This window comes from Ochlerotatus camptorhynchus, unplaced genomic scaffold (assembly GCF_037179485.1).
Source record: "Ochlerotatus camptorhynchus isolate MF236.1 unplaced genomic scaffold, CSIRO-AGI_Acam_v1.1 ptg000077l, whole genome shotgun sequence".
NCBI classification, from domain to species: domain Eukaryota; kingdom Metazoa; phylum Arthropoda; class Insecta; order Diptera; family Culicidae; genus Ochlerotatus; species Ochlerotatus camptorhynchus.
In genome coordinates, this window is record NW_027040567.1 from 2,867,988 (window position 1) to 2,880,457 (window position 12,470).

Consider the following 12,470-nt stretch of genomic DNA (forward strand, 5'->3'; position numbering starts at 1 on the left):
AGATAAATATGAAGCGCAAGGAAGGAACGGAGAAATCGAAAAATAATGTGGAAATAAAGATGTATGGAAGATCATGAAGAATGAAGATGGTGAATATATATGTAGAAGAAGTAAAGAAGAAATTTATGGAGAAGAAGTGTAAACCATGAGATGAGCATGCAGACGATGAACCAGGAAACGAGCAAACGATAAGAAAGCTAAGTGAATTTTGAATTGTATCGTAAACACTAACACTCACCCTCACATCAATCTGAACACACCCACACACTGTTTACACAAAAATCAATTCAACTGACATGAATGCATCCGCAGGATGTAAAATGTCAATAATAAACAACAACAACAACAACAAATCCAGCGGATACATTCGTGTCTGTTTCAGTGTTTGAGTGTAATACTGTGTAGGTGTGAGTAATAGTGTTTATAATACAGTTCAAATTTCACTTTGATTTTGTCTCCTTCGCTCGTTTCCTCTCCTTCTAGTTCTGGTTCATCGTCTGCTTGATAATTTCATTTCATCTCTTGTTTTCACGTCTTCTTCACTATTAATTTCACCTTTACTTCTTCTATCTTTTCATTATCTTCTTTTTTCACCATCTTTGTTTACTCTGTAGCCTTCGTGCGTTTCTTACTAACCACCATGTTTTCGGTTTGCTCCAATTGCGGTTCCGCTTCGCTTCGTCTGCATCCTTATAATCCTCTTCTCGCCTTCTTTTGCTTGTTTTTCTTCAATTACTTCTCTCTTCTTCACACCTTCTTCGTAATTTTCTTGCTTCGCCTTCTGCAGACATTTTTCTGGTTCGCCTTCTTCATCAGCATCTTTGCCTTTTTTTCATTGATGTTCGCTCAGTTACATTTCCATTAATCTTCTTATGTTTCCTCTCCATCATCTTCTCAGTTTCTACATTTTCTTTTGCCATCTTCTTCGCCAGCTTCAATCCTGTTTTCCTTTTCATTTTCTTCCGTCTTCCTCACCACGTTTCATCCGCTCCGTCTTTTGTTTTCTCTTCATCGTTTTCTCAGTTCCTGTTTTTCCTTTAGATTCTTCGATACATATTGACTTCCTGCAGAAACTCCAGCAACTGCTTTTCCTTGCCATCGTCGTTGCATTATGCCGCATGATTCAATATCGTATTTCACTCTGGCTGTTTCAAATTTCCTGCAGTGTAAAATCATGTGGCGGCCATCCACGGCCGTCCCACAGCATTCGCAAACCGGTGGTGATGATTTTTTCAGCAAAAACTCGTGTGTAAGTCTTGTATGGCCGATGCACAGTCTAGTGAGCACTCGCTGGTAGGTGGAACTTTGCTGGTCAGTCCACTTTTCGGTTTCTCGTTTAACCTTCTTCAACTTGACTTCCGTTAATTGCACCCAACGTCCTTCCCATAGCAGACGAATGGCATGGTTCAATGCCTTGATGGCATCCTTTCTCGGGATGTCGACGTTGAGTAGCGGACTGTTGAGTGCTTCGCCGGCGAGTCGATCTACTTCTTCGTTGCCACGGATGTTAACGTGGCCGGGAATCCACCGTTACCGTTTTCTATGGCCAACAGGCAACTTTCCGAGACAGGATGACCAATTCGTTTGATGTTCCTGTGTTGAGATCCGATTTGATAGCAAAGGCTTCCGCCGAAAAAAAAACTCTACACTGTGGCGGAAGGCCTATTGCTCTACGCAGACTGCAACAGAATACCCCTGCACCTACTGCGTTGTCACACTTTGATCCATCAGTGTAGACAACCGAAGCACGATTTAACCGGTTCGAAAGTAATTCCTGCACAATGGGACGCACTATATCCGGGGGATCTCCAGCTTTCACCTGCCGTCTCACGCCCCATACAATACGTGGCTTGGGTTCATGCCACTTTTGGTTGGTCCAACGCGTCCGCTCAGCGATTTTCCGGAGTCGTTGATCAACCATCAAAAGACGGTCGGTTGCTCGTTGTACAACTGGAAGGTCTACATTTCTGTGTTCCTTCTCCAGCATACGAATGGCAACACGAGCTAAAGCCCGAAGAACCAGGAGGTCAAACGGTAAGGTCTCCGCTTCAGCCATAATTGCTGGAATCGGGCTGGTGAAATACGCTCCAGAGGCGAACCAGACCACCTCTGGAGCGTATGGTGTAAAACAAAGTATACTAACGATTTTCAGCCTTTTCTATGACATTTTTCGTATGACCCATGTCCCAACTTCAGACAACTAATAAGTAAGTTTTAATGATTATGATTCTTTCTTATCTTGTTCACGTTAAGCTATTCTCCAGCAGTTTTCATTCAATTTGAATTGAATATGCAAATTGGTAACATGTAAGACAAAGTTTGATATGACTGGTCGTTTTTCGACACATAACTTAACACATTTAGTTCTAATGCGGTAGTAGTAGTAGTAGTAGTAGTAGTAGTAGTAGTAGTAGTAGTAGTAGTAGTAGTAGTAGTAGTAGTAGTAGTAGTAGTAGTAGTAGTAGTAGTAGTAGTAGTAGTAGTAGTAGTAGTAGTAGTAGTAGTAGTAGTAGTAGTAGTAGTAGTAGTAGTAGTAGTAGTAGTAGTAGTAGTAGTAGTAGTAGTAGTAGTAGTAGTAGTAGTAGTAGTAGTAGTAGTAAATTACGTTTATTTCTATTGATTATGATAGTACATTTATTCAACATTTCAATTGATCCGCCTACCTGGCTCTTCATCTTTGTTTAATTGGATATTCTAATTTAATATTTGCATTTTTAAACTTTGGGGGTGTATTTTGTTTAAATTGAAAAATGTGAACTTAACCTAACGTGCTAGACTTCGTATGATCTGTTGATCTGATCTCAGACAGGTGTCTCTGAACCTTTCCAGAATGAATACTCTCCGTTCTTCCAATGTCAGAATTTCTGCCAAGAGGTGAATCTCAGAAAATCTCAGAGCCCAGGGGGGAACTGTTTAGAAGGATTCTCGGAGGCGAACCAGCCTAAGGCTGAAAGCCTCCTAAATAAAGCTAAATTAATTAATTGTTTAGAAGGATCTTGTTCTGGATCCTTTACAGTTTAAGGTGATGGAATTTGGAACAACTCTCCCAAATTGGCATACCATACTCAATAATAGGTATGATTAGTTATCTATAGACAGCAAACTTATGTTTCAGGGATAAGGTGGACTTCCTATTGATAAGCGGATAGAGTGATCTTATCAAGATGTTGCATTTTGTTTTGTTCCCTTCGGAAGGAAAGTAAAGCCGTTGGTCCCCGGTTCATGAGTTGATGTGTCGATAGGTAGGATCCAGGTGTGGGAGCTGTCTCCCTGGCATCAGTAACATTGGTGCTCAACACGGAAAACAAGATTGACGTAAAACAAATCAAGGAAAAAAACTGGGGGATTTAGAATTAGGAAAGATGATGACCTAAGTCGTCACCACGTTTATACGGATCTTCCAGCTGTTGAAATAATCAGACAGGACATTCATTCCTCTCTGAAGTTTGGCAATCAGAGCTCCAATGACCCTACCCTTATAGATATTGGATGTGTCATCTGCGAACAGAGACAATGATTCACCATCACGGAGAGCCGGCATATTGGAGGTGAACAGGTTGAACAAGATGGGTCCAAAGATGCTTCCTTGTGGAACACCCGCAATGTGCAATACCTTGAGTCCGGACACTCCCACCCGGTTGAGTAGTAGCAACATGTGCAACAACATCTGAAGTGGGTTCCTCAGTCAAAAGGTTCCAATCATCACGGCGAAACTATTTACCATCGGGTTGATTGGGCGCAGTTCCAATGTTGCGTTGACACCAGTATCGACTATGAAGTCCAGCCGGAAACGACCGACGACATCGACAGGTGTCTGCGCTCCATCGTTGAAGTGATTTCCCGGGCCAGGGAGCAACATGTGCCAGTATCCAGACAGACGAGTAATACTCTGAACCTTGACAGGCTCACTAAAGACCTCATTTGACTCCGCAACTGGGCTGCCTAACCTGAAGACCAATTGCAACCGTTTAAACAAAATCATCCAAGCCAAGATGGTGGATCTCAGATATAACGATTTTGCAAAAGAGATTCGCTCTTTTCCAGATTGTGCTAATCCATTATGAAAAATAAGCCAAGGCTCATCCCTTTTCTTTCTCCTCTTAATCAGAATATGAATTCTTCCTTACCCATAACCCCAGCTGATAAGGCCAATGGTAATCACTTTGTAAGTTTACATAACCTTGGCCAAGCCATGGTGAGTCCTCACGAGTCTGCAGTATTGGAGGAAACGTCTAGAGTCGCTGCTACCTCCGTAGTTGTCCCTGACGAAAGTAGAATATCGGCTGATGAGGTGATATCAGCCATTAAATCGACCAAGAACATAGCAAAAGCTATCGCCCCATCAGCCTCTTGTCCTCCATCTGGAAGCTATTCGAAAAGTTGATACTCAGCCGTCTGCTGATATTTTCAAAATAATAATATCATCTTTCTCAAAAAGAAATTCGGGTTTAGGAAAGGTCACTGTACCATCCACCAACTCGCACGGGTTACTAACATCATCAAGCGGAACAAGTCCGTTTCCAAGACATCTGCCATGGCATTGTTGGACGTTGAGAAGGCATGCGACAACTTCCTGATCTTCCTTGTTAAGTTCATCAAACAATTCTCCTTCTGATACGATCAATGTTGATGCTGGGGCTCCCCAAGCCAGCCTCCTTGGTCCTATCCACTTCAAAATGTTCACGTCAGATGTTACTCCCAGTCCGGGTTGTGGTATTTTGTCAATGTTTGCGGATGAAATTGCCATCATCTATACTGGCCATAATCGCAAATCAGTCCCATCTGTAAAAAACTGGAAAAGATAATATGGCGTTCAATGGTTTTACAAGTTTTTACCCTTCTTACAAAGAAGGGTATAGATATCACTTGAAAAACCGACTATCGATCCGAGGCCCGGAGGGCCGAGTGTCATATACCATTCGACTCAGCTCGACGAGATCGGAACATGTCATGTGTGTGTGTGTGTGTGTGTGTGTGTGTGTGTGTGTGTGTGTGTGTGTGTGTGTGTGTGTGTGTGTGTGTGTGTGGTGTGTGTGTGTGTGTGTGTGTGTATGTGTGTATGTGTGTATGTGTGTATGTGTGTATGTGTGTGTGTGTATGTAACGAAATGAATGCGCTCACGTTTCTCAGCAACAGCTCAACCGATTTGGACAAACTCGGCGCCAAATGATAGGTCTTGGGGTCCCATTGAACGCTATTGAACGGTTTTGGAATCGGTGAACCGGTTCCGGAGATATGGCCGGAATAAGATCCGGTGAATATGGGCCTTCACGCTGGATTTAACGGAAAACGTATTAAAACCATCATGCGACACATCAAATTACTACAGAATTCAAAAATAAGATCAATGCAATTCGTGTTAAGTGTTCCAGACCACATTGGACACACTTGGACATGTTCCGGGTACCCCGGGGAAGTTGCTTGAATATGAATTGAATTAAAACCCATTAAATCACATTAAAATACGATGATATGGTGATTGGTAGCCTCACCAAATAGACTACACCCGGATATATTCCGGGTACCCCCAGGCAGTGGCGTAGCGTCACTGGATGACACGGGGGTGGGGTGCTTGGTCACTGATAATGACAATAAAATAAAAAAAAAACTTGAATAAGTAAGAAGGGTCTGATCACACCATAGGTGGATAAATTCGGGTTTTTTGATTTGACATTTATTTTGGAGGATTTATTTAAAAAATAAACGTGTAATGTGATAGAATCAAGGAATCAAAAATATCTCCAAATGACAAAATAACAAGCGATCAACGAACCGAATAATAACGCTATGTCAGAAGTTGAAAACAATAATGATATAATCTTCACCGTTCTTTTTCATGACAAGCAGCTCGTGCGACCCGACTCATTCGGGGCGGTAGAAGGAAACGAGCAAATTGTTGGCAAGCTGCTTCACGAAGTAAAGCCGAAGATGATACACGTGTGTTAATGGGAATTTTTTTGTTATGTCTTTTCCCGATTCATATCAAGCTATGTCCTCATCCGTGTATATTGCAACAAAGCAGGCAAGCAATATATCATTATCCTTCTACCACTCGGATCGAGCTTTGTTACAGAGCGAGTTTGTCATGGTAGTCGTAGCAACCGTTTTGTCTGTATCGTTGGTTGCTTTATGTGTTTGGATTCGCTGGATAGAATGCATCTTTCATCATCATCATCATCATTTTTATTTGATGGCCAAAATCTGACTGGGACTGACTTGCGATTACATTTAATGTCAATAAGAAAAATAGCCGGAAGTCAGTCACAATGCCATGATAATCCTGCATTAATTTAGCACAGTATTGAACAGTAGAAAGATACCATGGTTCCATAAAACGTTACTGCATGTTTATGGATTCGTTCTGCTGGTTCCAGAGCAATGACTGGAACATATTCTGGCGAGTATGGGTCTTCAGCAAGAACTTTTCAAAAACGTACCAAACCCACCATGCGATAAATCAATACACATGAGAATTCGAAAAAAAAGAGCAATAAGGGTCTTGATGAGTAACCAGCACCATTTTGACCACACCCGGCAATGTTCTGGGTATCCCCGGGTAGGTGGTAAAACCTTTTTAAATGAAATATTAATTTGAAGAAAACATCTGAAGGGAATTAAAATATTTCTGAAGTGATTCAATTCTTGAGGAAGTGATTGCAAACTTGAGAGAATTAATACAGTATTTTCCAAAGTTTTGTGAAGTGATTCAGTCTTTTCCGGAATTATTCAGTTCTTACGGAAGCGATTACAAATTTTCTAGAAAGGTTAAGTATTTTCCAAAGAGATTTAGCAATTTTCTTAAGCCGAATAATTTTCAATACAATCCGAAGAATTTTCGAGCTTTTCTGAAGTAATTTCGAACTTTTCAAAAGTAATGCAGTGCTCTCTGAAATGATACAGTACTTCCATAAGTGATTCCGGACTTTTATGAAATGATTAACTACTTTTCAAAGTGATTGCGAAAGATTATCAAGTGATTCAGCACTTTCTAAAGTTATTTCGTGCTTTTTTGATATGATTACAAACTTCTCTCCCATACCTCACCGTGAAAGAATTTTGAAAGCATTATCTTGTCAAAATTTATATCTTACGCCACTAAGTAGCACCAACTTTTGTCCATCAATAAGGATTTGGCCCGTTAGTGGTTAACCTCATCCAAATTTATACTATTTAACTACTATTGGTGGTGCTATTAAATTTTTTTTTCATAGTTCGAGATGCTGAATGTCAAATATTAGTTGTCGTTTCATACGATAGATGAGGAGATTAATATATAGAGTTGACAGTTGATAGGATTTCCAGTGAAAACTAGATGCATGAGTGCTCATTGCAAGACAGTCTATATTATATGATACAAGCCATAGTCTGTACGGAGTATTAGATAACGGTAGTGTGAAAATTGTATATAGAGAGTATAAAGTGAGCAAAGGTCAATTTTGAGGAAGAAACGAATCGGGTTGATCATCTCTTTTACCAAACTCCCCTGTTGGGGAGAGATGGTAAGGGGTATCTCTGGAGATCATGAACCTGATTCGTGACTTCCACCTTTCTTCCTGAACGTGTATTTAAGGGACGCTAGCCACTTCAAATTTTACGATTATGATAATTTGTTTCCCTGAAAATGTGTATCAGGCGCACTAGTCATTTCAAATGTAACATATTTTTTAAATTTTTCTCTGGACTTTTCTACCAAGAGCGGTTGCCACTTAAACTAGAAATATCTGTTTTTAATTTTCCCTGACCATGTTTATCAGGGGATTTTAAGATTTTTATCAATTTTCACTATCAGGGAAGCTAGCATTTAACATTTTTTTTATTAAATTTTTCCCTGATCATATTTATCAGGGGCACAACTATTTTAAATTAAAATTATGTTTAAATTTCTCCTACATCATGTTTACCAGGGGTGCATGACATTTTAATTTGTTATTTAATTTGTTTTTAAATTTTTCCGTAAACATGTCTACTTGCCATCACCTCAAACTACAAAGGATCCAGCAAAAGATCCTTAGAAGCATCCTTAACAGTCCACCGGTTACTTAAAATTCTGAGATCCACCGTCTGGCTGGTCTTCAGACACTAGAATAGCTGAGAACGCTCAGCCTCAAAAGGTTCAGATACGCCTGCCTGAGATCAAACCACCAGATCATACGATATCTTGCTAATCAGGTTAAATTATTGGTTGTTAGGTAGGTTGTCAAATTCTTTTTCAATTCAACCACAATAAACCCTAAAGAGGTATTCTGTAAACTAGTTGGAAAATGTGAATGCGTATTATTAGAATAGAAAATTAAACAAAGATGAAGAGCTGATAGGATCAGTGTCTGTTTTTATCATTTATCATCGCACGTAAGGAGTAGCGTGCCAACCCAGGGTAGATGAATTGCGTTTGTTTTGAAAATCTTCGCTGTCACGTAAGAGTGAAATGAACAAATGAAGTGATTACGCGTTTGTAGATATTCATCAGTGCTTGATTATCCAACCCAAAAATGCCAAAATTAGAAGCGATCCTCCAAAGCAAAATAATCAATTTCATTTTGGGTAAAATGATTACTTTTAATTTTGTCGACCCAAAGCCTAAAACCTCGATATAACTATCAATTCAGCATGAGGCAATAATTGTCCATTGATCTGTGTGTAAAGAACCAACACAACACGTTCTACTTAATATCATACTCACAAATATGAAGACGAATATTAAAATTGACAACAAAACAGGCGATAATGAAGATCCAGTCGCGAATGGACCAACAGAAATGTTGTCTTCGATACTCAGAGGTTGCCTTGATCAAAAGAATGTTAATATGTCAAAATTAAAATTAATGCAGAGTTAGTCTATCTGTTAAAATTGTCTTCATTTTCAGCTAAGATGAGTGTAAAAGCAATGATTTATATCAGCAATGGATAGGATAACCAATTGAAACGTTAAATCAATGTAAAATCATATTTAACAGAAATAAACGTAATATTACTACTACTTATGTCTATTTGCCTGTCTTTCATGCATTAGTTGGCATAGAAAGCTCTCAAATAATAACTGTGTACTTATTTCAAAGAAAACTAAGCTGAGAGCATGCGACATTCTTGAATGGGAATCGTAATAATCCGAGAAGATGAAGAGAATGTACTAAAATTGCCTGGCCAAATTGTGTTTTATTTTGTGAATAAAAAGTATATATTTTATTTAAAAAATTTTCCAATGTCGACACAAATAATGGCACCCACAAATCACCATAAACTCAATGCAAGCAATTCAACAACAACAACCACCAGAATAAAATAAAAATCCAAAACAAACGATAATATATGCCAAACCCAACACGCAGCCGACTTCGATCCTCTTCAATTAGGCATCCCACCGACGAGGGACCGAACATTTATGAATTTTTGAAGTGCTCTTCTCGGTATCGCTCTCCTCCTTAATCATTCATACCTACAACATAAGCAGTCACTAACCGCTAGACTCGGTCGGACTCGCAGCGAGAGTCGTCTTCCAACTCGAGTGGTTCAAGACGAACGATAAATTATCATTCTTAATTGCGTTAGTAAACCGTTTCATTTTCTCTGCCCCGTATCTTGTTCTAACGCACCTCAGGTAATAAGACCCTACCGATCGCAGCGGGTTCTGCGAGGTATAGGGCTGCACCCTATCATCAAGAGGTCCAAGGAGGCTCACTCATTCCGAGGTGAAGAAAAACAAAGACCATCAATAATTTAACTATTCCCGGTATATCATTTCGGACTTCGGATAGAAGACGGGAAGTTCCGAGTCATTTTTCATCCGTGCCATCTCGAGCGTGTTGCTGTCCACCCCGTCACCATGGCCGTCGCCATCGCATGATTTTCGATTCTGTAAAGTGAGAACCGTGCTTCCCGTGTTTCTAATTCGTTTCCCAAAACCACTACGAATACATCTACGGAGAAACGGTGGGGGGAAACGTATTAGCTGGAACGAAATTGCATTACAAATTAGCATATTTTAATTAATGAACTCCTAGTCGGACCCCGGCCGAGCCAAATCGAGCTGGACTGGGGCGGGATCCAAAATAGACGGGAACAGACTAATTAATCACCATGAAACGAAAGCTTGTATCGAACGCGAGCCCATCTCGAAATCACCGATTGGGGATCTCTATTGGATTTGTGAATGTTTTGGATGGGGAAAACGTACCGAAAAAGTATATAAACCATTAAATGTCGTGTGTTTATTGCCGATGAGTCCGTCCCAGGTTCGATTTTATTGGGCGAGCATTTCGAAGTTTCGTTGGGAACCGACGCCGAAAGCCATCGGAGGCAGTTAAATTTGTAGGTACCCGATTTTTATTGCTTGTAAAGCAGTTTTGTCATTTGTGTAATCGTTAAGGTATGGAAACAAATACGATAATCAAATAGAGCTTTAATGCTTTCAACGGTTCCTCCGGACGATTCGATCGGAGAAAATGTATGCCAAGAGAATTTGGTCATGCTAGATTGGATCGCCCTGGAATCTCATAAGTTACGAGCGTGGCCGTGGTGGTTGGCAGGTCGTATTCAATGATGATGGGTGACTGGTAGCTCATAGCCAATCCAAGATAAGGTTATAAAGGGCCTCAAACCATGCAAAAAATCGTTCTTCACTATACCTCAAATCTTGAGTAATACGGAGATGTTAAGGTTTAATGTCTGTGACCACTAGACTGACGCAAAATTTGAAACTTTCGCTCCACAGTGCTGAAACGGTTTCAAATCGGGTCCTGATTAGTCTACGAAAGTTTCAACTCATTTGATAAGAAAAGTTTATATTGAAATTACTATGGGAAAACCAAACTTTATGTTCATTGTCTTCTAGCCTTTTTCCATATTGCATTGTTAACAAGTTCTATTACTATTCTTATGGGAATTTTTATCAGCTACAACTTTGCAGAAAATCGTTTTTCAGCCAAACGTCAAATTAAATAGTTATGAATTGTTTAACAAATTGATAATCTTATGACAAGATTGAGCAACTGTATTGTGGGCAACACTGTATTCTGCAGTGTGACATAGTAGCCATGATTTGTGTCCTCTATTCTACGCCACATAAACACCAATGTTGCCTGCTGAACAGTTGATTGAGCATAATCATAAGACATCAGTGACTTGAATCCTTAATAATTGTTGTTTCTTACATTTGATCGAAAAGTGGTCTTGAACAAAGTTGTAGCTCAGAAAATTTTCAACAGACTCAGCTATCATTTTCTGAAGTAGAGTGAACTGGTGAATTTTGAGATTGATATGAACTTAAATTAAGGTTTCCTCATAGTAATTTCCATATAAACTACAAATGGTTTGTGCCTTGGCAAGTTCTTACTAAAGGAGCTCAAATTTTGGGAGGATAATCAGGACCCAATTTGGAACCGTTTGAGCACTGTGGAGCGAAAATTTCAAATTTTGCATCAGTCTAGTGACCACCCTACCAATACCAAACAATTTAGCGATCTAGAACAAAATTTAAAATTCGCGTTCTAGAATAAAATGTCATTGTGAATTCATCTTAAAATTCGGTTGAAATGTTTACAGAAGTCCTTTGATATTCTCCTTAGATTTATCAAAGAATCTTCATCTCGATCCTTTTGGAAGTATCCTAAGAACTGGAGTTTGTCTAAACATTCCTTTGGAAGTATGAACAAGCTCGGATTCATTTTAAATTGTTATCATAATTCAGAATTCAATTCATGCGTTTGGATTTTTGTCAGCGTTTCCACGGAGTTCTTGCTATAGACGGATTTCACGCCAACTCATCCAGTGGTTGGCAGCACCCTCTCAGAACCTTATGGAACTTTGTGGGTGTGGAGACTTAGCAATTTTAAGCAACTTTGCGTACTTATTTTTTTCAAAATTTATCTCGCCTAACATTTGATAAGGGTCAAAGTTTTTTGTCGATTTTTTTTTCAAATCGATATAGCTTTAAAATGACAAGCCCTACAAAAAAGTAATGTATGGCGAACTTTTAGCAAATAATCTGAAATTTTATAAAAAAATTTAAATAAAATAAAAAATCGGTTTCTACACTCTAAAAAAATATATTTAAAAATTAAAAGTCATTTTCCCAAAAATGGTACCCCTCAGATTTGCTTGATATTTTTTCTCATGAAATGCAATATAATTACCTAACTTTTCTTCATACATCGCAAAGTAGGCGCTTTTAAGGAAAAAAAGTTGTTCGAACAACAACTTTTTCATGTTAATTTTTTTTTAGCGTGTTTCACTCAAAGTCGAATAGTAATACGCGCACAACCTTATTAAAATTCGATTAAACTTTATGGGTATACTTTTCGATAATCTGGGCGAAATCTAGCCTAACATTTGAAAAGGGTACAGAGAAGTTACCTGCAAATCGTCCAATAAGAGTTCAGAACAAAACGTTCTAATGAGGAACAGCCATCTCAGCATGGTTTGCACCTTCCTGTGATGGATTGTATTATAATATATGCATACACTCTATCCAACTT